General features: G+C 44.4%; 1 long non-coding RNA gene across 1 annotated transcript in view; it reads right to left on the reverse strand.

Moving 5' to 3' along the window:
- Positions 1-7,799: 7,799 nt before the first annotated feature.
- Positions 7,800-23,812, reverse strand: part of LOC309340671 — a 76,058-nt gene continuing 60,045 nt past the window's right edge. The window contains exon 5 of the long non-coding RNA XR_014156066.1: positions 7,800-7,842. This is a non-coding gene — a long non-coding RNA (uncharacterized lncRNA). The remainder of the gene's footprint in view (positions 7,843-23,812) is intronic.

Raw genomic sequence — 23,812 nt, forward strand, 5'->3', positions numbered from 1 at the left:
TTGGTATAGATCCTGTAGGAATGAAATGTGTGTATCCTCAGAAAGGCAGAACCAGCTCAAAGTAGATGTGGTGGGAACTTACAATGCAGCTCCTTCCCTTCTGCTGCAATTTTCTTTTTCCTTCTCTAATACTCTGCAAACCAGTGTTCTTGCAGCATAATCCTTTTTTTGCAGTAGTAGTAGTAAGGTTTCCTAACTTTCAGAATATTAGTGGCTGGAGTCTTCTCTATATAAGGCAAGAGAAATTAACATTTTTAAGGTCTTTCCCCACCATCCCAAAAAACCCAACTCTATGAAAAATAGTGGGGGATGATGACAAATGTAAACATGTTTTTAAGCTACTACACTTTCTGATCACTGCTGGAACAGAAATCAGAGGACAACTGAAATTTGATGGGAGTAAATCTACCTTCCTTCATGGTCCTCAATTTATTAGAGAACAACATGCATTTCTTTAAACTGCATTTCTGTCTCACATATACACCAACAGCAGGAGAAAGGCACAAACATCCTTGAAGGGGCACATATGATAAGGGTCATAATGTGGCTGGAACAACATAATGTATCAATGAAAGTGGCTTTTAGAGGTCCTTGCTCAATCGTTCTTTATCAGGCATTGAATCTCTGAGATGGGAAAATCCATGAGACTTCACTATATGTATTTACTGGTCTTTGTGTTATTGAGACCTCATCCATCATTGTTATACTGTTCCCCAAAGTCATATTTTCAATGAAGTGACAGGCAGATAGAATTAATATTCTGATATGATGCAGGCTTTGGGAGCCTGTTTCATTAGTATGGATTTATTTATTTAACAAAATCTGAATACTGCTTAACTGTAAATAAAACCTTTAAGCAGTTTAAGTGCCAAGTCTCACAAGGCACACCTACTGCAATACAATCAAATATATCAACAGTGACCTCAATTCTCCTTGTGACCTCAGTTCTCATTATGTAGCCAAAATAACAACACCCACAACAAGAGGTGGTAGCAGAAAAATGAGGAGAACTTTGAGGTGAGCAGGGGGAAGGAAATAAAAGGGAAAAGCCTAAGAGAGTGCCCTATCCCTATTCAGTTTCTCTAAATTATATCTGTGAAGGGGCCCTCTTCACACCTGACAACTACAGTCCTTCCTGTAACACACTTTTTGAATTAATTATACTTACATACGGCACTATCAATCTAAACATTTTCACTAGGACATGTAGTTGTAATTGTGCAGTAGAACTTCCCTGCCCTCTCAGCTCCATGTGCATCACCAGGGCAGCTCATAAATCTGCTCCAAAGGGTTGGGAAGACCCCTGAAACAGATTTAGGGGGCTCACGGGGGCAACTAAAACTTCCTTTGCTGGAGGAACTGTTTAGTTGGATAATAAAATGATACCAAGTTGATATCAATATCAACATTTGAATGACACTACTGGCTTGCATAAGGGGTGGGAAAACTTTTTTGTACCATATTCTAGATCCTTATCAGGATCAGCCTCATGGGCCAAATTTGACTAGGAAGAGCTATCCACCTGTTAGTCACATGGCATCATTATGACACGCTCTGCCAAACCTCTCTCTGAGGCCACTCTATCCCACTTTTTATGCCACTTTAGCTTCAAAGAGCAAAGGGCTTTAACCTCTGCCTCTCAGCTGATAAGTGAAGATTAGCTTCTTCTGCTGTGGCTATGCAATCCTTTCCGCTGCTCAGAACAGGGTGCACAGCCCATGCAGGATTAAATTCTGTCCTCCCGCCCACCAGCTGATGTCACCAGTGATGTCAGTTGATGGGCAGGTAGGTATGGTTTGGAGAAAATGGCCTCATGGGCCAAACTGAACTCTCTGGTGGGTCATGATTGGCCCATGAGCCAGATGTTTCCCACCCTTGGGTTTATACTGAGTTGCTGTAAAATTTCACTCCATCAATGGGCATATGGTTTGTTACACAGAACCAAGGAGTTCAACAACCAAAGAGCCGAAGCAAGTTTCTAAGATAACCCTGCCCCTGAAAAAACACACCATCAAACATCAGCTTTTGAAATTTCAAATGCCCATGCCAGAAATAATATTAGGAAAACTCAGAGATTTCTTAATACTCTTTCTGGCATTGGTGTTGTAGTTTCAGATTAGTAACAGAAGCTTAATTACTTATGCTTCAGGTGCCCCACAGGATGGCCCATTAGTAGCTAAAGGCTTTCTGCATGTTGCCAAATCATGTGTAGCATGGGAGGACTTGGGAAGTCTCTGGCAATACATTGGCATAGCAGGTGTCCCTTCTGGTCTCCAGATGGAGGCATTGTTTTCTCCTGGATTTTTTTAAAATGTAGACTAGAACAGCTTGCAAAAAAAAGAGGAGATAAAAGGAACCATGGAAGGAGAGAATTGGAAGTCACGAAATTTTATTTATTTATTTTGTTTACTATTCTTTTATGTTATTTCAAAATTTTATCCGATATTATTTCAGAGATTGTTTTTCCTATTATTTTTGTATTATTTCTGTTTATGCTCTGCTGATATTGAAATGTATCAGAAATGCAAATCATAATTTAAAAAATAGCTTTCATTTGGCATAACTGTAAGGCTAAGGAGCACTTAATTTACAATAGGAGGATAGGAAAAAACATTGGAGAAATGCTTCTCTCAAAACCGAGTTGCAGCCAGCCCTGTGTGCATTTCCCCCATTTAATCCAACGGAAGACTGGTGCAGTGATAACACTGGGCAACAATTTTTTACTTTTTGAATGTTGTCTAGATTTCTACAACTGATTTAGGGTATTTTTGCACTGCTGAATCAGGAAATGGCATCCGTTTCTCTCCATCAGGTCAGGTTTACTGTAAACTGAATGGTGGGCATTGATAAAGGTAAGTACACGTAAATTGCATGTTGCTTCACCATTTTTCAAACTTCAGGGCTTGAACTTCTGTTTCTTGGAACTCCTGGAATGCTCAGCCACAGGGAGGTCTATCTTCAGAGTCCAACAGTAGTCAGCCATCATGACTGCGTCCTAGCAACCCTGATAACTGGTCTCCATCTCTTTCATGTCCTGATGGAATCTCTCCCCCTGCTCGTCACTCATTGAACCCAGGTTCGCAGGAAACCGGCCCATATGTGAAAATAGGTAGTGCATCTTGACGCTCATGTTGCAGCCCAGGTTTCTGAAAGCAGTCAGCATGTTGTTGACAAGTTCTGCATAGTTTCTGGCCTTATTGTTGCCAAGAAAGTTCTTCACTACCAGAACAAATGCCTTCCACGCTTCCAGTTCCACTTCGTTCAGTGACTTTCCGAACTCTGAATCTCTGATGAGCTGACGGATCTGAGGACTGTCAAAGATGCCAGCTTTCAACTTCTCCATGGTCAATCCTGGAAAAGCCTGGCACAAGTAAGTGAAGCAGTCACCATCCTTGTCCAGAGCCTTGGTGAACTGCTTGATTAAGCCGAGTTTGATGTGCAGTGGTGGGAAGAGTATTCTGTCTCTGTCCACCAGAGGGTCGTTGATGATGTTCCTTTCTTTGCAAGGCACCAATTCCTCCCGCACAGGCCAGTCCTTCTTGGTGTAATGCTGAGCACAGTCCCTACTATCCCACATGCACAGAAAACATGGGTACTTGGTGAAGCCAGACTGTTGTCCCAACAAAAAGTTCACCATCTTCAGGTCAACACAAATAAACCATTTATGCTGATCATAACCAATTTTCTCCAGCACATACTTCACCGCTTCATAGTTCTCCTTCAGTGTACTCGAGTGAGCCAGGGGTATGGAGGCAAACTGGTTGCCGTTGTGTAGCAGAACACATTTCAGTGATCGCTTGCTGCTGTCAATGAACAGTCTCCAATCTTTGGGTTCATACTGTGGCACTCCAAGCTTGAGCAGAAGCTGCGCAATATCTGCACAGTACACCAAGTCCTTCTCTTCCGAGAAAAAACGGAGGTACTCTTGATGCCTGTTGCGGAGGAAGCTGATGCGAGCACTGTCAGAGAGGAGGTTTTTTCCCCCTTCAATATGGATGCCAACAGTTCGGCAGAGTCCTTTGACAAGCTGAGGTCGCAAACTAGATCATTCAACTCCTTTTGGGAAAATGGATGTGGAGCATCATCTTCAAGAACTACTTCTTCTTTATGTCCTTCAACACTGGAGGCATCTTCGTTACTAATGTCAGGAAGTTCTCCGAAGATAGGCACTGGAATTTCATCACAATGAGCTACAGGATGGCATGCTGATTGAAGATCAGGATACTTGAGGCTGCTCTGGTTCTTTCTGTTGATCCCACCAATTTATGAAGCCGCACCAATTTATGGAAGATTTTGAGGTTTTATGACTTCAAACTGATCCCTTTTCGACATAATCACCCAGAACTATCAGACCTGAATACTTCTTGTCATTAAAATAATCATTTCCAATCAAAACAATTATTCAACATGGCATTTTACCCCCACCAACTTCTTCTAAAATGCTCCACACAAGCGTACATGTGAACAAAAACTTTAAAAAATGGCATGTGCCCATAGCTCAAAAACTTGACCTGACTGAGCAAAACCAATGTGATTTTTGGATTCAGCGCATCAGATTTGTCCTAAATCAACTGAAAAAACGCAGACAACAAATTTGTTGTTGACCAGTGTAATACATCTGGAGAGCAAATCAAGTGAAATGTATGTGAGTTGTTTTTTAAATCTACATAACATTTGCAAGAACAGCAGTACTGGAGTGTGTGTGTGTGTGTGTGTGTGTGTGTGTGTGTAGGTAGGTGATAGACAGATAGCTAGATATAGAGATACACATACATACAAACACAATATAGGTGATATATAGATATGTCAATATATTGACATATATTGAAAGAAAGGAAGCAAAGGAAAGAGCACAACAGGTCCATTCAACTTTCTCTTAAAATGGGTTTAAAAGTAGCTGATGCTAATATAGGAAAAATATAGAGTTATTAACATTGCTAATATTGGAGAAATATATAGTTCTAGACATTGCTAGATGCAGATCAACAGATATTACTTATGTAAAATATTGTTACCTTACCTGCTAACTGTTCTTGAGGTAATTTACAATAAATATGGTGAAATAGATAATAAGAATGTTGGTCTCTCACTAAGTGGGGGCTTCCTCAGCCAGGTTCTTAATGATGTGCTTTCTGGCTTGCTTCGCTAAGAAGGAACTAGGGGAGAAAATGTGTTTATAATTGTTTCTTCAGTGATCAGATGTTCCAGCTGTCTCTTTTGTTGAATCACTGGAATACATAAATCCTTGAGGAACTAGAAATGCCTAGAAATGAGGAACACTAGAAATGTCTGGCAAACAAGCCAGTTGTTGGAATCCCATAGAGGGCTTTCAAAACAGCCAGATGTTGGAATCCCTCAGAGGGCAAGTCTTCCTCATTTGGTCTCCTGGCTCCTGACTACAGACACAAATAGCAGCCATTGTGGGAGGCTGTTTGGAAGTCCACCTCCATCCTGTAAAATATTTATGGTGCAAGTGCTGATCAGATCCTTTACAAAGAATACACATTATAGTTCCTAACACATGTAAGGAGAGTTCAACCTCTCTCTTTACCCCCATTCAAACTGCCAGCAGTTATCTCTATAATCTAATCTTCCAGACTTACAGCACTGCAGAAACAATGCATATAATAGAGGAATAGTTATATAAAAAAAATCAAAATCAGCTACAACCACCTTTAAATATAATAAAGGGAAACAGTTATCTTTCTAGGGGGAAATAGCAAAGAAGAATGCAGTCTCAAAGGAGCTTCAAACAACATTATTGAAAACTCTCCTCTCTGGAGATCTGTGAAATGTAGTAATTGTCACATGCAAACCACACAAAAGTAGGGATAATGGGAGATAACTATTTCATATAGGCATACAGTATTTCAGAGGGGGAAGGTGAATCTATAAATACACTCCAGTGCCTTACTGGATTGCATTCACAAACACAGAGTATAACTGTTTCAGCCATTGCAAATATTTGATTTAAGAAACCAGAAAAAGAGACAGGAGACCAAGAAATAGATGTAATTCAAATAAATACTTCAAATATTAAACTCGCTCATAGAGTGCAACTTCTTCACCTTTTGCTTAGTCATTTTCTGTTTACCTTTATTTCTCCAGATAAATGGTTTTGGGCTGACTCATAAGGTAAAAGGTATGTCCATTTTGCTTGGTCAGCACTTGGGACATTATCAGTGGCTACTAGTCACAAGAGCTATGCTTCAAAATGCCAGTTGCTGGAAACCACAGGAGGGGAGAGTATGTTTGTGCTCAGCTCCTGCTTGCTGCCTTTTCATAGGCATCTGGTTGGCCATGGTGAGATCATGATCCATCAGGCCCTTCTTATATTCTTTGGTTTCCTTTTAGGAAGCACATCCTAAACCAAATGAGCCATAATGGAAGAAACATATTCACATTAGGTTTGAAACAGATGAATTAAAAACTCAATCTTTCCCATGCAGAAGCATGTGCCATGATAAAAATATATAAAGTCATGGGTTTTAGAAGAAAAATGTCAATGCCATACACAACCTGATACATCACCTATATGTTTTTCCTCACTTAAAAAAAAAATACTGTTGAACCTTCCACATATCTCAGATTTCTGCATTTTTAAAAAATGTGCAGCTTTGGAATTTTCAATCCATGAATATTTGCAGGAGGGAAATTTTTTACATTCACAAAATATGAGAATTAGGACATACTTGATGACATGATAGGTATAGATTTACAAACACCCAAAAATCTGAAACATTCTGAAACAACCCATTGAAATCATGCTTAGGATTTTTAGAAATGGCAAGCTAGATGTTCCTAGACACCACCATGGATGGAGAAGGAAGTTTAGGTTCATGTCTCCTCCATGATTCTATAATTCTGCAACTCTCCGAATTCCATGCATAAATAAGTAAGCACAAGCACTTTCCACAATATAGATAATTGAATATGTTTTGCAAGTGTGATGCAACACTGAAAATTTGGGAATGCATACAGTTCATGATCGTCTCAGAATCAAAGTTAATTTGATTGTGAGTGATGTCAAGGTTAGTAGCCCAGAGTCTCCATTAATTTAGTTCAGGGGGGAAAACATCATCAGTAAATTAGTGTAAATTGGTAAAGTAACTGTATTAGTGGATTCCAGGCTTACCTGTCACATTTAATCAGTTAACTGCATGTGTGCTACCGTGCACGTAAAGAATTTCAGAAAGCTATCTCTGTACATGTATATGTTCAGAAATCATTACAATTAGAAATATAATTTACTTGGACTTAGTTCAGATAGATTTTAGTTTTTGCCCCCCTCTGAGATCCATCGATGGAAGAGCAGTGAATTAGGAGCTGACTGTTCAAATCAGCGGTAATGCATGAACACTTACTCCTTTCATCAGTAATGAAATGTCAGTCCCCTGTGCTGTTGATTCTAGGCAAGCTGTTTCAAGAATACATAATGGGGGACAGTCTTGTTTTACCCTAAGCATGTGCTGTTCAACTGTAATGAAGATCAGAGAATCAGAACCAGGCAGATCTTATTTACAGAACATCCTTTTAAAGCTTCAGGTGTAACTTCATCCAGGGAAATCACTTTTTGTTGACTAGAAACACAGCAGGTAAGCTTTTAATGACTGTTTGGCCACTGAGTTGGGTTTCTTTGGGGTAAGCCAGAAGTGACAACTAGGTTGCTCAATAAAATAAGTGGCAAACATCAAAATAATTGCCATGACTCAGACTCACTTGTACAGTGTTCTAATAATCCCTGCATTGATTTTATTTGATGTTTTCTTGTTTAAAACACTTTGATGCATTTTTTTTCTCCAGATCTTGTTTCACATAAGCTTTTTCATACATCGTACTTTGCTGCCAAATGTAACAATAACAATAATAATGAACCTCTTTGGAAAAGGATAAGTTTTCTTTATACTTCTAATTATGAAACTTACTAAAATTTTGAAGAATGTTTTCTTGCTTTCTTCCCCCCTCTCTGCTACATTTCCTTACAATAAGCTATCTAACTTAAGAACATAAGTCCTGAAGAATCAGGACAAAGGCCTGTCTAGTTAAGCATCCTGTTTACACAACCATATGCTTATGAGAAGCTCACAAACAAAACACGGATGCAGGAGTACTCTTCTTCTTCATGTTCCTCAGTGGCTAATATCCAGAGGCATGGGGATCCCAATCCTAGATATCATAAGCAGTATACTAGTAGCCATAAGCTACACATCCAGTGATTAGTAAGCTTTGCTTCCTGAAGCCCATAAAAGAGGGTTTTGGCAGAGCTCCATCCCTCAAATTACTGGAATAATAATGTCTGCCAGGTTGGAAAGGAGTGCTCACCAGCAGTGGGATGTGTAGTGGGGCAACTATAGAGCCACCCTCCTGACATTGGTGTCACTGATGATTAGCTGGGCAGGACTGTAGCAGGGTGGCAGTGAGGCAAGGGCAACAACGGTGTGTTGGTGGAAGTAACAGATTGATGACAGCAGACCTGTTGGTAAAACTGCAGAGCTCTGACCTCACCACTGCCCTGCTCCAGTGTTGTCAGTGTCAAAAGGTTGCCTCTATAGCTCTACCCCACCCCACAAGCTGCTATTGCTGCTCATGTTCAAATCAGAGATGAAAATTGGGTGCTTATGCACACCATCCCTTGACTGAGGTCCACTACCCAGAATGGTTTTCTACACAAAGTGAATCCATTGGTTCTGAACCCATGTTACTCATGCCAGAAGAAACAGATTTATTACACTTTAGAAATGATAGAATACACAGGGGTAGGGGGGAAATGTGTGAAGTAGACTTTCCAAGGTAACATTAAATGTGTTCATAGAGAGAATGGTTGCCATTCAAGAAACCATTACTTAAAGTAGATCTATTGAAATGAATGGCCACAACTAATAAGTCCAACAATTTCAATGGGTCTGCTCTGAGTAAACATTAGTTGACTACCACTGAGTACCTGGACATACATTTTAATGTTAACTATGGAATAGATGTTAAAGATGTAAGTTTAATATGCATAAAGTGCAATGTTTATGTGCACTGAAGTAAAAGAAAAACAACTTATGCAAAGGTTTGCATTTGCAAGAGAAATTTGCATTATACACAGGAGGTTTCATTAAATAATGCAGAAAAGGTTGGATGTTTCAATTTCAGTCTGTAGGCTAATGGATGTTGTCAGGGTTTTAGGGAGAGAGGAGACAGAGAGCGAGGGCGAGGAGGAAGAGGACGACAACGAGCCGAGGTTGTCCCAAAGTCCGTCTAGCGAATCAGAGGATTCCCAGAAGGGAGCCCCCCTGGTCAGGCCAAGGGGCAATAGAGAGGGAATCAGTCAGAGAGAGGGGAACGAAGAGGGAATCCCCAGTGGGAGTGGCAAAGCGGGACCAGCTCCCCCATCGGAACGGAGTAGAGGGGGGGGAGTTGCCAGTGTGTCAGAAAGAGCAGGACAGGAAGGAGGAAGGGGGAGGAGTTCGGAGCAAGACGTCCTGCCTGAAAGGGAGGAGTGTAGTACCGAGAGCAGCGTAACTGTAGAAAGGAAGGTCAGAGGCAACGTACGCGCGCCAAGTTCAAATATAGAGGCGCGCGGAAATGAGGAGAGCTCTGAGGAGGAGCCTGGTGCCAAAGCACGAAGGAGGGGGGAGCAGGCGGGAGAAGACTCAGCCTCTGGGGAGTCCCGGAAAGAGGGAAGACAGGGGGGCAGGAAGACCCTGCGGAAAAGGAAAGAGAGGAAAAGGTGGAGCAGTACAAGCCTCTTAAATTGGTGCAGGGGAGGGACGGACTCAGAGGGGACTACTAACATCTAAGGGTAACAGATGCGGAGCCACGGAGTTTGGATGTAATGACGACAATGATCTTCAATAAAACCTTTTGTATATAGCTTGGACTGGACTTTGGTCTCTTGTGAGCTGGGACCCAGGGTGGCTCTGACAGAAAGTCCCCTCCAAAGAACGCAAAATTTTTTTTTTTGCAAAGCTCACGAACGGTGACAGCCATGACTGCGGAGGAGCAGTTGACAGCGCTGCGAACTACAGTTTCCGAACTCACTGCTGCAGTCCTTGCGTCTCAGAAGAAGCATGACGAAATGGAGAAGCGCTGCCAGGACCTGCAAACAAGGTGGGAACGTGCAAGCAGGGAGGGGTTCCCAGGGTCCAGATCAGAGGGGATTGGACTTGGACGGAGGGGGGGCAGCCTAGTCACCCACTTCGATGGGAACCTGAAGCACTACCCCAGTTTCAGAGCAGACGTTTTGTATGCATTGCACTTGCTTCGTCATGACTTTAAAGGTGAGGAGGAGAAAGTGGGGTTTATTGTTTCTCACTTGCATGGGCCGGCCAGAGACTGGTTGCGCAATTTGTGGCGTGAAGATGGCCCTGCCCGCCGCGATGCAGATGAATTCATTAAAGCGATGGATGCCTGCTTCCAGTCTACTGTAGATGTGGATCTTGCACGCAGGGAAATTTTTGGATTGCGGCAAGGCAAAGCCACTGTGCGTCAGTACCATTCTAGATTTTTTGCTTTACTGACTGCGCTAAGCTGGGAGAAGGATTGTGCACCTGTGAGGGATTTGTTCTGGGAGGGGCTCAGCGGTCCCATTAAGGATGAACTTGCCAGGGGAGACAGACCCCAGACCCTGGAGGAGCTTGTGCAGAGGGCTTTGGCGATTGGGATACGGCACGAGGGACGTCCTTGGCACACTGAGGAAGAACGTCAGGTGCGTCCACCAGCGAGGACGTCTTCTTTCATCCCCAGGGAGTTCAGTCAGTCACATCCTTCGCCACTGGGAAGGCAGGGGGAGGAGCCCATGGAACTTGGTGGTGCTAAGGCTCAAGCAACAGCCAGAGCCCCAGCTTCCGGGGCAGTGAAGGCAAAGCCTCCTAGAGGGACCAGGAAGTGTTACATTTGCGACAGTGCACAGCACATGGCGAAAGAGTGTCCCCAGAGGCTGCAGAAACACACTGCAGCTTTAGCAACTGTTGCAGCAGAAATGATGCAAGCAGAGCAACCTCAGGGAAACGACAGTGCCTGGCGGGAAGCAGAGCTGCTGGGGCTCAGCCAGGCGAATCTGTAGAGCAGTCCCCAGCGCTTTTGCAACGCACAGACCCTTTACCACCCAGGCCAGCGGTGCAGCTCACTGCAACACTTCAGTTGCCGAATGGAACCACCCTGGAAGTCCCCATCACGATTGATTCTGGGAGCAACGCAGATTTTGTGGGGACGCACTTTGTCAAGCAGCATCGCATAGCGCTTCTGCCAGCGACAACACCTCTGAACGTAGTCACGGTGGATGGCAGGAAATTGCTAGGAGGACAAGTTGTGCAACAGACGCCTCCCATGGTGATGAGGATTGGAAATCATCGAGAAGTCATCAGCTTCAATGTCACCCGCCTTTCAGACACGCCTATAGTATTAGGCATGAGTTGGCTGGAGAGACACAGTCCTGCTGTAGCGTGGTACCAACGGCAGATCACCTTTTGCTCATCGTACTGTGCTCAACATTGCATCCAGTCCAGCCAGGAGGAGGGAGCTGAGCAGCAGTTGCAACTTGGCATGGTGCAGGCAGTACCCCGCAAGTACGAGGGGTTCCTGGAGGTTTTCTGCGAGAAGGAAGCTGACCAGTTGCCGCCCCACAGGCCTTATGATTGTGCCATCGACCTGGTGCCAGGGGCGCAGTTGCCGACTGCAAAGCTGTATTCCATGTCTGAGGACGAGATGCAAGAACTCAGGGAGTTCATAGAGCACAATTTGAAGCGCGGATTCATCCGAGAATCGAAAGCGGTGGGGGGCAGTCCTGTTTTCTTTGTAAAGAAGAAAGACACGCCCCAGAAAAGACTCATTGTGGACTATCGATTCATAAACAGTAAGACCCAACCCAAGGCCTTCCCCATGCCCAAGATAGATGGTCTCCTGGCAACCGTAAGGAAGGGGAAGATCTTCACCAAATTGGATCTGCGTGGAGCGTATAACCTCATACGCATCCGGGAGGGCGATGAGTGGAAGACGGCCATGTTCACGCCTCTGGGCACGTACGAATACAGAGTTATGCCATTTGGTCTCCAAAATGGATCTCACGTCTTCCAAGCATTTATGCATCACGTGCTAGCGGGACTTCTCTACAAGAAATGCGTGTGTTTCCTCGACGACATCCTGATCTTTTCGGAAACGGAGGAGGCCCATGAGAAGGACGTAAAGGAAGTCCTGCAGAGACTACGGGAGAACAAGCTCTACGCCAAGTTAGAGAAGTGCCAGTTTGATGTGACGGACGTGGATTTCCTAGGCTACAAGCTGTCCGACAAGGGGCTGGCCATGGACAGCGCCAAGGTCCGCGCGGTGTTGGACTGGAAGAGCCCTCGCAATCGGAAGGAAGTCCAAAGATTCATCGGCTTCGCCAACTTCTACCGCAAATTCATCAGAGGTTTTGCAAAGGAGACGGCAGCGATCACGGACACTCTCAGTTCCAAGAAAAAGAGGTTCGTGTGGACGGAACAGGCGGAGCGCTCTTTTCAGAAGCTTAAAAGCCTTTTCGCCTCCGAGGAGCAGCTGCTGCACGTGAATCCGGGCAAGCCCATACGACTAGAGACCGACGCGTCAGACAGAGCGGTTGGAGCCGTACTCCTGCAAGAAGATCCACATGGAAACTGGAGACCCGGTGCCTTTTACTCCAGAAAGCTCAGCAAAGCGGAGCAAAACTACACCATATGGGACAGGGAGCTGTTAGCCATTCACGCAGCTTTCAAAGCGTGGCGACACTTCCTCATAGGAGCCAAGCACACAGTACAGGTCCGCACGGATCACAAGAACCTAGAGTATTGGCGCACGGCGAAGCTCCAAAGCCAGAGGCACATGCGCTGGGCGGAATTCTTCGCGGATTTCGACTTTCGGATAGAGTACGTCCCAGGAGATTCCAACGTTATAGCCGATGCGCTATCCAGGAAACCGCAATATCTCGATGAAGCGGCGCCTGTAGCAGCCAAGCACATTTTCGCACCGCAGGCGTGGTCGTGCGCTGCCGCCACAGTAGATCTGGACGCGGTGCGACGCGCGTTGCAAGTGGATCAGTTCGCACAGTCCAAGATGGAGGAATTGCGCAGAGGTGTGCAGAGTGGCGAAGAGTTCCAACTACGCGACGGGCTGCTAACTCGCAAAGGTGCCCTCTACGTGCCAAGCGACGAGCTTCGCGCAAAGGTTCTGCAGCAGTTGCACGACGCCCCCAGTGCGGGCCACTTCGGTAAGGAGAAGACAATAGAACTGGTGGCAAGAGACTTTTGGTGGCCCCGGATGTGTGGAGAGGTAGCGGATTACGTCGCCAGGTGTGACACTTGTCAGAGGTTCAAGCCAGTACACCAGAAGCCAGCGGGGCTGTTGGAACCGCTGGAAACGCCACAGCAACCGTGGGAGAGGGTAGCTCTGGACTTCGTTACTGACCTGCCCAGCTCCAGGGGGAAGACGGCGGTACTGGTGGTTGTGGACCTGTTCACCAAGATGGCGCACTTCATTCCATGCGCAAAGGTGGCGACGGCGGAACAGACTGCCAAACTCTTCATCGATCACGTGTTCAAGGTGCATGGGCTGCCGCAGTCCATCCTGTCCGACAGGGGGCGCCAGTTTGTTTCCAATTTTTGGCAGAAGCTTTTAGGTATCCTGAACGTCAAGATCAACCTCACGTCGGTGAGACACCCACAAACCAACGGCCAAGCTGAGAGGGTCAACGCGATCATGCAGCAGTACCTGAGATGTTACGCCAACCAGCGACCAGCAGTTTGGGTGGACTACCTGCCGATGGCAGAGTTTGCCTATAACAACACGAAGCACGCGTCCACGGGGGTGACGCCGTTTTTCGCGAACAATGGTCGTCACCCCAGAACCTTCCCGGGGTTCGTGGCACCGGGAGAGGGGGTGCCGCAAGGAGCCGACCAGTTTGCAGCGGAGCTGCAGGAGGTGCACGAAGAGTTGCGGAGACATTTAGAGCTGGCCAAGCAAGCATATAAGGTGCAGGCTGACAAAAACAGGAGAGAGGGAGAGGAGATCCAGGTGGGGGACTGGGTGTGGTTAGCGGCCCAAGCGATGCCAGCCAAGTCGTTGGCCAAGAAGAAGCTGGGGCACAGGCAGTTAGGGCCGTACCAGGTGGAGGCTAAAATCAACCCTGTAGCCTTTCGACTAGCCCTCCCCGAAGGTTCCAGAGTGCACCCGGTCTTTCATAGATCGGTGCTCACTCCCTACAAGGCACCGCACAGGTTTCAGGAGTCTGACACAGTCACGCAACAACACACTAAGTCACAGGAGAGGGAGAGGGCGCCTAGGGCCGAACCACTCAACGAGGTCACAGAGATCCTGGACTCGAGATGGGGGCAAGAGGGAGTAGAATATTTTCTAGTCAGAGAGGGTGCCCCAGTCAGTGCCAATGGTTGGGTGCCGGGCTACGCCTTAGACGAACCTCTTTTAAAAGACGAGTTCCATGCCCTTTTCCCTCATAGACCCATGCCAGCCGAGTACTTTGATGACTGGCTCTTTACGCCCACATGTTCAGGCAGCACTTTCCACGGCTTTTCTTCAGCTGAAGAAAGGTCGCCGGACTCCAACTCGCCCAGGGGATCGTGTTCGGGGGTGGACACAGAACCCTCTTATTGGTGGGACGAGCAACCAGAGGAGGACTGGCGCAGGAAATGGCTGACGGGACCTTGGCAGGCAGCACCGGACCAGGTACCAATGGAGGAGGGAGAAGAGAACACCTTGGGTCAAGAACCCGAATTCGAACACTCGTACAACGAACTGCAAACAGAGGAGATGGAGGTGCAGAATCTGTATCCTGCGTCCGCCTCCGAAGAGCGGCAGCTTCCACAACCTGCACCCGATGAGCGGAAGGGGGGAAGGGGGGGCTTCGAGGGGGGGATGGATGTCAGGGTTTTAGGGAGAGAGGAGACAGAGAGCGAGGGCGAGGAGGAAGAGGACGACAACGAGCCGAGGTTGTCCCAAAGTCCGTCTAGCGAATCAGAGGATTCCCAGAAGGGAGCCCCCCTGGTCAGGCCAAGGGGCAATAGAGAGGGAATCAGTCAGAGAGAGGGGAACGAAGAGGGAATCCCCAGTGGGAGTGGCAAAGCGGGACCAGCTCCCCCGTCGGAACGGAGTAGAGGGGGGGGAGTTGCCAGTGTGTCAGAAAGAGCAGGACAGGAAGGAGGAAGGGGGAGGAGTTCGGAGCAAGACGTCCTGCCTGAAAGGGAGGAGTGTAGTACCGAGAGCAGCGTAACTGTAGAAAGGAAGGTCAGAGGCAACGTACGCGCGCCAAGTTCAAATATAGAGGCGCGCGGAAATGAGGAGAGCTCTGAGGAGGAGCCTGGTGCCAAAGCACGAAGGAGGGGGGAGCAGGCGGGAGAAGACTCAGCCTCTGGGGAGTCCCGGAAAGAGGGAAGACAGGGGGGCAGGAAGACCCTGCGGAAAAGGAAAGAGAGGAAAAGGTGGAGCAGTACAAGCCTCTTAAATTGGTGCAGGGGAGGGACGGACTCAGAGGGGACTACTAACATCTAAGGGTAACAGATGCGGAGCCACGGAGTTTGGATGTAATGACGACAATGATCTTCAATAAAACCTTTTGTATATAGCTTGGACTGGACTTTGGTCTCTTGTGAGCTGGGACCCAGGGTGGCTCTGACAGATGTCTTATCCTGAAAACCTGCCGATCTCTCTCAGCAGGAATGTGTAACCTGAGAACACAGCTTTTCTGTCAGTGATGGAGCCAGTAGGAGTAGAGGCTAAGCTCCATGATGAAGAACAAGCAAGTTGCTTAGGATCGTTCTCTGGGATCAGAGACAGAAAAGTTACTGAACTGTTTTAATGACAAAAAGAAGACAGGGCCACATTGCTAGTTTGTAAAAGAGTAATGTGTTACAAAATAAATGTAGGCAAAAATGCAAAGTATCTGTTTTATGACTGTTTCCAGTGCAGCACTGAAACTTATTTTTCTGGTGGAGAGCAAACTAGGGCTGCCATACGTCTGGATTTTCCCAAACATTACTGGGTTTTCAAAGGTGGAATTGACATCCAGAGGGAATTTCTGAAAGGCACCACTTTGTCCTCGATCTTAGGCAAGTCAATTGAAAAATTGTTTTTGAAAGAAAAAACTTTCCCCTGGTTTTTACTTTTTGAAATATGGCAACTCTACATAAGTTCCAGATTAGGGATTCCAACTGCAGAATCTATAACAATAGATATGCACGGTGTTTCTATATTAGTTGTTTAAATGAGGAATTCCCACTCATTATCTCATAAAAAATGAGCAGCAATTGACATGAGAGAAGTTATGTGCATGAGCCTGCTGAAATGTGGAGATATGCTGTTTACAGTGAGAGAACAATGAGTCTGGAAGTACCCTAAGAAAAAAATACTGTGTGCTACAGAAACTACTAATACAATTTTGATATGCAGGTGTTATAGAAGCTACTGGAACTATTCCAAATTAAATGGCTTGCAGGGATAGCTGACACAATTAAACACATTGGCTAGGATCCAAAGAACCATAGAACCATCAGGTTTCATGCAACAAAGGGCTTTGGGACTCGTGTCTCTTAAACAGAAACCTCACATGGCACATGACATTTTCAAGCTGATGGGGCAAAGATAATTGATTGTGATCGCTCCTTTTCCATTTTGAGCAACCAAGAACAAACTATTGTGAACTTTGTTAATGAGTTTCTCTCTTTCTTTTCAATATGAATAAATGATAGTCTGATGACCTTCATATTAGTTCCTGAGGTTTAGAAGAAGGCATAATACCCATGATGAATCTAGTGCTGAAAATTTCTTTTTTTACGAAACAAATGATTGGAAATGAATGTTGAGAATGTTGGCCATAGAAAGGAAATAGCTGCCTATGCATAAATCTTACTGGGAAGCTTCAGACAAAGCACTACCTTGATCCAAAACTACTGCAAAGTATTCTTTTGAGGATGAAGAAGATTTTAAAAATAGGGCATTCTGAACACCAGACAGTGAAAAAGACATCACAAGCAATATTTGTTGTTACAATTATAATTTAAAATAATATACTATAAATAAAACTTTACTTGTGCTCTGAAAACTATCATCTGAAGGATGTTTGAGAGTAATGACCAAAGAAAGGTATGAGATATGTGAGGCTATGTATCAGATTCAGCCGAGGCCTGAGCCAAACTGGAACCTATTCAAATTGGACTTAGGTATGGGATGAGTTGGGTACAGTCACAGACTGCTGAAAGTTGAGTTGGATAGTCCAGAGTGATCCAAGGAGAAGCAAGCAATGTGTAAAATGTGCACAAAAAGGTCAAGATCTACCTGACCTGAGGTTGCATCTTCTCAGGAGAAGCTAGGCCCAGGAAGCCTTCCTTCCTGACTCCCTGCCATGCAGGAAAAATGCTACCAGTCAACAGCTGCTGAGCAGAGGAATCATTCCTATGGAGTGCAGGTGCTGTTTCACACCATGCAGGATTGGATCTTCCTGCTTTCCAGCTGGTAGGAGGAGAGTCTAATCCGGTCACTGCTCCTTTGTGTGTGGTTTGTAGGCAGGCAAGAGGTTGCAAAGGAGCAGTACCATCAGGGCTGACTTACCCATAGGTGCTAGGGGTGCAGGGCACCCGGGTGCTGGGCTCTCAGGGGCACCAGGCTGAGAGTTCAGGGCCCAAGAGTTGAGTCCGAGGAAGAGCCCGCCCATCGGTTGGAGTGCCGCGGCAGGCTCTTCTGCTGCGGGCGGCTCTGTGCCGCGATTTCATGAGCGACTGAGCCAGCGAGATGCTGAGGTGGCCGTCTGGCTGGTCCTCCTGTGTGCCTGGGACTGGGCAACCTGGGGAGAGGGGCACCAGGCGGATCTTTGCACTCCGGTGCCACATATGCTTAAGAGTATGAGTACCATGCACAATCATACCATCCAGCTTAATAGGATCCAATTATGTGGGATGCCAGTTACTGCTCCTGGTTTAAATGCTGTGGAACAACAGGGGAATGGTAAATATACAACTCCAATGGAAGGACCTCAAAATGCAGGCCTAGAAGGATTCATAACTAGTCACATTGTCTAAATGTTTCCCTGGCTAGAGGTGAATTTCTGCCAATTATATATTAGATCAATCCCCCCCCTCCCCAAAGGGTGTTAAGACAGCTGAAAGGTGGGCAACACATCTGCCCAGAGGTAGGAAGATAAAAGCTCAGGCTCCTCACTACTTTCCCAGGAAAGTAAGGAAAATGATCTCACCATAGATCACCTTTCATTTGCCATCACTAAAAACCCTCCCTCACTTATGCACCACTATTAGAGAGGAAAGTATATGCAAGTAGTTAGCTTCAAATGTTAATTAACTATTTTGAGCTTCACTGCACCTCTCACAAATACACCATTCATTGCATTTAAAGCCATGACGCTTTGGATAGAGGTTTCTGATGCTTCAGGTTTGAAACTGAGAGAGAGAAAGAGAGAACCTTGCAGGCATGATACGCTCCACTCCTGCTTCTGGCTGCTTCTGGTTAAGAGCTCTCCCACACATTTGCATCCACCCAGTGGCAAAGAGTTCCTCAATATGAGAGAGAAAAAAGGTGTAACTTAAGAATCTATGTTCTGGGAATTTGTATGGCACATGTCATACTCCTAGCCCTCCCATTTTCCTTCTCCTAGCATCAGGCATGTTAAATTCTTCAGCTTAGAATATGTGTGCTAGAACTAGAATCAAATGCATCTGCCATTTTATATATACCTGTGCATAGTATATACCTGTGTATAGTTTATATATACCTGTGCATTGTGTGATTTATATGTTTTTATTTTTAATTTCAACAAATCAAATCTTGGTTTGTGTTATTTTGCTTGGGTCGCTCAGGCACACTTAGAAAAGTGTCGGTTGCATCTGGGGCAAAGATCCTGTCCCTCTTTAGGAGGTGGGTGGTGGGTGTCCCGTGAGCAATAGACATACACAATATCCATCCAGACCCTTGTAACAACTGGAAGCTACCTCAGAGAAGGAGAGAGGGCTTCACGGGTTTCTGCAGCACTTCCCAGACTAAATATGATTTTTTTGCTTGAATATCCAAATTGTTTAAATGATAAGACAAAGCAATTGAAAGAGAAGTAAGATGTTTATTCATTTTTCAGAAGTTTATTATTTAATTTCCACATAACCTTTCCACGCCTGCTCTCCTGGAGAAACTGTTTCCATGCTATTAAAATTTCCTTGGAATCCAGAAGTTTTATCATCAGTAAACACAATGGCAAACACTCTTTATGGAGAATGTGGAGAATATGCATTGTCAACAGTTGCTTTGTGAAGCAATAACATATTCAGATCATCCTTCTCCTTGACTGCAAAAAAACATAGAATTTATGTTATTGGGCAGAGGCAGGCATATAATGAGGCAGGCACAATTTAAGCTGCCTTTTAAATTAATTATATATCTGTCTCTGTGCCTTGGTTGAAGCGCACCTTTATAGCATTGCGTGCTTTGCCCGATATAGCCACAAATCTCTTAAGTACATTTTCATAAAAGCTTGTGTGTTTTGTTTTTGCAGTTCATTTTTAATGGCAGCATGTTATTTGGGCAATCAGTCTGAGAAAAAGACTGATTTCCCATTATGTGGAATGGTACAAACAGACCTCTCTGCCTTTGCTTCACTCTATTAGATGCAACCTTTATTATTTACTTACGCAGAGCACTGGAGGTGAAATGGCTTTAATTGCTATTTGTCCTTTCTTTGTCCTGAGTTATTTTTAAGCCCCTATTACATTTTGTGGTTGTTTTTATTCAAATTTAATACCAGGCAGAGCAGCAGAAGCAAAGTTGTTCGCCTTTTAAAAAAAATTAATCAAGCTAACATTTTAAAAATGTAAACGTAACCCATGAACAACAAGAAAAAAGCGGATAGAATTAACTATACTAAATGGGCTCTCTTCAGGCATTATGGTCCACATTATTACAATTGCATAGACTGGGAAGGTGGGGCTGCACCCAATGGGCCCTCTATCACACTCCCACCAGCATATTCCCACCACCATCTACCTCATAGGCTGAAGGTCTGAAGAGGGGACCCTATTGTAGGTGTGTAGGCTCCCCTTGTCATTTGGGGCACTGCTACGGGGTCTAAGTTGTGAGGAAAGTCTATGCACATATAGCAGGTTCCCTGCTTCAGACCTTCAATACCCAGGGGTTCTGGGTCTTCAGGAGTGTGATGGAGAGGGGAGAGCCCAGTGAGTGTCTACTCATAACTGTAATTGTATGAGATTTTGAATGGCCAAATTCTCAAGGATGGAAAATTGCCAGCTCAAAATTAGAGTCAAGTCAAACTCTCCCAGAAGAGCCTCTTCTGACAAATTTTTGCTTCCACTCTCCCATTCAAATTCCTCATGAAATGTTGGAGAATTTCAGCTCTCCAAAATATGGTGTGGAATGCCTCCCCTATGTCACCCACAGACAGAGTGGAGAATTTTGAGAGGCTATTTTTGTTCAGCCTTGTGCAACATGTACAACCCTCAATCCCTAGGAGAGGCCATTTAATGACTTTTTCTCATCCTCAAAACAGCTATCAGGCAGTATGAACTTTCCATTTTCCAGCAGAACTGTGCATTTGGCAGAATTCTGCAGCAACCCTGGATCCATCTGGAAAGTTGGTGCTTCACTGAGGACATAAGACCAGAAATTTCCACCTTCTCCTCTAGAGCATAAATCATCATTAAGAGCCCAGTAAATGTGTTTTGTTTTGCTTTGGCTTTTGCTTTTTTACAGCATGCTATGGGAGGACATAAAGAAGAAATATACTGGGGTAATTATTATTTTTCCTCAGCAAGATTTGAAATGGATGCAAAACAGATAGTAAAAGTGAATTGGACACAGTTATGTTTCAGATTGCAATGGAAGCCTTTCATGTGAGTCTTATGGGTACTTATGTGGACTGATGCATTCACACCAGAATGTTCTATCTGGCTCACACTGGGATGAATGCTGTGCTAATACTCTCTAGCAGAATCATATGCTAGGTTCTACAGTGTATTGAAAGGAACAGCAGAGCTGGAACATTAAAGCCAAATTTGAGAAAGAAAAGGTATGGGGTTGATTATTTTCCTTATTAAACCATCCATTGTGTCTAGGCAGGGGATATCACTTGTGAACAGCACTCTCATTAAGACCCCTTCCCTCCATCTCCCCTCATTTATAGCCTTTGTTGAGACTAATATGTTACAGGCCATTCCATTTGTTTGGTTTGTTTCTTTACCGTTGTATTCAAGGAACAAAATGTTTAATAATTAGGCTTAAAAGCAAGCTTCTTTGAAAGTGTGTGTGTGTGTGTGTGTGTGTGTGTGTGTGTGTGTGTGTTGACAGAGAGAGAGAGAGAGTTCTCATCTTTGCAAGAAAGAACAATAAGCAAAGCCTAATTACTGAGGGGTGGGTAGGTTGAAGAGTAGAAGAAGAAGAGTTTGGATTTGATCTCCTGCTTTATCACTACCCTAAGGAGTCTCAAGGTGGCTAACAATCTCCTTTCCCTCTCTCCCCCACAACAAACACTCTGTGAGGTGAGTGAGGCTGAGAGATTTCAGAGAAGTGTGACTAGCCCAAGGTCACCCAGCAGCTGCATGTGGAGGAGCGGGGATGCGAACCTGGTTCACCAGATTATGAGTCTGCCGCTCTTAACCACTATACCACACTGACTCTCCAATAGAGGCAGCTGGGGAGGGGAGGAAGTGGGAGATGAAAAGAGCGATGAGAAAGAGAGAAGGTAAGAAAGAGATAAGTAGAGAAAGAGACGAAATGAAATGAATATGTATGTGAAAGAGTATATAGAGTGACTCTGGCTGTGGTCCAATCTTTCATGGCCAAGTAGCATCTGAATGTGGCCCTCTGGGAGGAAAAATCCCCTCAAATTTAGGTAGCCATTAAATTAATGGATATGAGTTAATGAAGTATGTTAAACCAATGAGAATATTTGTTTTCATTATTCACATTCAGGTTTGTTGGATGTTTTCATTCTTTCCTGTATTGCCACTGCCTGTGTCCATGGTGGCAGCAGAGCTGCATCCCGGGGGACTGCAATTTCATTTCCCCAAAAATACCCTGTACAACAAGCTGAGCTGTCCTTCTTCCAAGCAGGATCCACAGCTGAAATTTGTATAGGGGGTAGGCTCTCCAGTCCCTCACTGAAAGAAACCCCCATCTTGGGACATGGGCCAGTCCACCTCAAGGTCTGATGTCACAGCTTCAGCTCAGTTGTAGGAATGCAGTTGTTATTTTCCCCCTTCCCAACATCTACCCAACAGGCAGACTGGGCCAAGCACTTGCAACAGTATGTAGGTTCTCAGAAACAAAATCCTTGCCTTCCTACTGATAATCTGTACCCAATAAAGTTGTGATCAGCCTTTTCCCCAGTTCTGTGTCCCCTGTTCTTATTTCATCATCTTTCTACCTAAGAAAGGACAGGTTAGCATAAAAATAGATCTGGCTTTGTCTCAGCCTTTAGATTTTAAATGTCACCCTGACAGCTTCTGAGACTGACAGCCAAGTGGAGCCAACCAGAGAAGCCTCCTGTCTGTGACAATCATTGTGCTGTATTTTTAAAGTCATCATTTACTGTAGGTTTCCATTTCATATCAGTCTCTTCTTTGGGAAGTGGCAGTCTTGAATAAGAATGTGCTATTTCAATAAAAGTAATATAGAGAAATTTCATATATATTAATATTGATTTCCCAAAGGGCAGGTTCCATCATCACACTCACAGATTACCCATTCATTGCTATTTAACATCTTAACCATTGCAGACAGTTTCCAAAATACTGACTAACTTTGACATATGTCACAGGAATGCATGGCTAATGCTGGAAAATATAAGCCAATGCAAGTTCATTTTTCAGTAAGACAAACTGCTCCTTCTCAACAGAATTTCAGTGCAGTTGATTTATGGAGCCAACCACGCTGACACTTAGGAAAGAACAATTTCAGCATCAGCTAATACTGTTAAGTCGCAATAGAGCCTTATATTAAATTAACATATTTCAAAGCATGACAGATGCTTAAGCAAAAACATTTTATACCTTCAGATAAAAAAGAAGCTGCGAAAGAAGATAGTTATAGGTCAGAGGATAAATGGCACATATTCAATGGCCTTTATAGAAAGGAGAACACTGTATATAATGTGTAAGAGTGGATTTAAAGGCTCTTCCACTCTCTAACTGTTCAAAAGGCATATGTAACCTTTGCTAGTTCAAAGAATAGAGAAAGGATGAGGAGGGGGGGGGAACTATTTCCTACAGCAATTCCTTTAAAAAAAATAATAATATTTATTACTTTTAGAGCTTACAAAAAAGAAAAGGAAGAAAGAAGACAAAAAAGAACATAAACAATACAAAACACAACCTTAACACATTAAACTAACACAACAAACAAAAAAAAACAAAAAACAAAAACAATTTAAAAACATACATCATACCTTTTCCATATTCTATCTTTCATTCCCTTGTATCATTGACCTCCTCTCACCTCCCTCTTTGTATTCCACTTCCATTAATTGTTTCAGCAATTCCTTTCCATCTTTCTCTATTTTCTATCATATAAATGTCTTAACATATTTTTAATCTTATTTCCATTAAAATTAATATACATATTTACGCTTAACTCCTTATAGCATTTCAGCTAAAGCCATAAAATTTCCTTCCCACATTTTTCTATCACTCATTAATTTTACAATATTTCTATATATAGACTTTAAATTTCCAATCTTCTTCCACCATCTCCTCTCTCCAGTCTCGGACTCTGCCAGCCACTTCCGTCAACTCCATACAGTCCATCAACCTGGAGATGTCCGAGGCTCTTAACTCTTTTCCACGTCCCTTCCGCC

This window comes from Podarcis erhardii (genome assembly GCF_964252035.2).
Source record: "Podarcis erhardii genome assembly, chromosome: 4".
Classification (NCBI taxonomy): domain Eukaryota; kingdom Metazoa; phylum Chordata; class Lepidosauria; order Squamata; family Lacertidae; genus Podarcis; species Podarcis erhardii.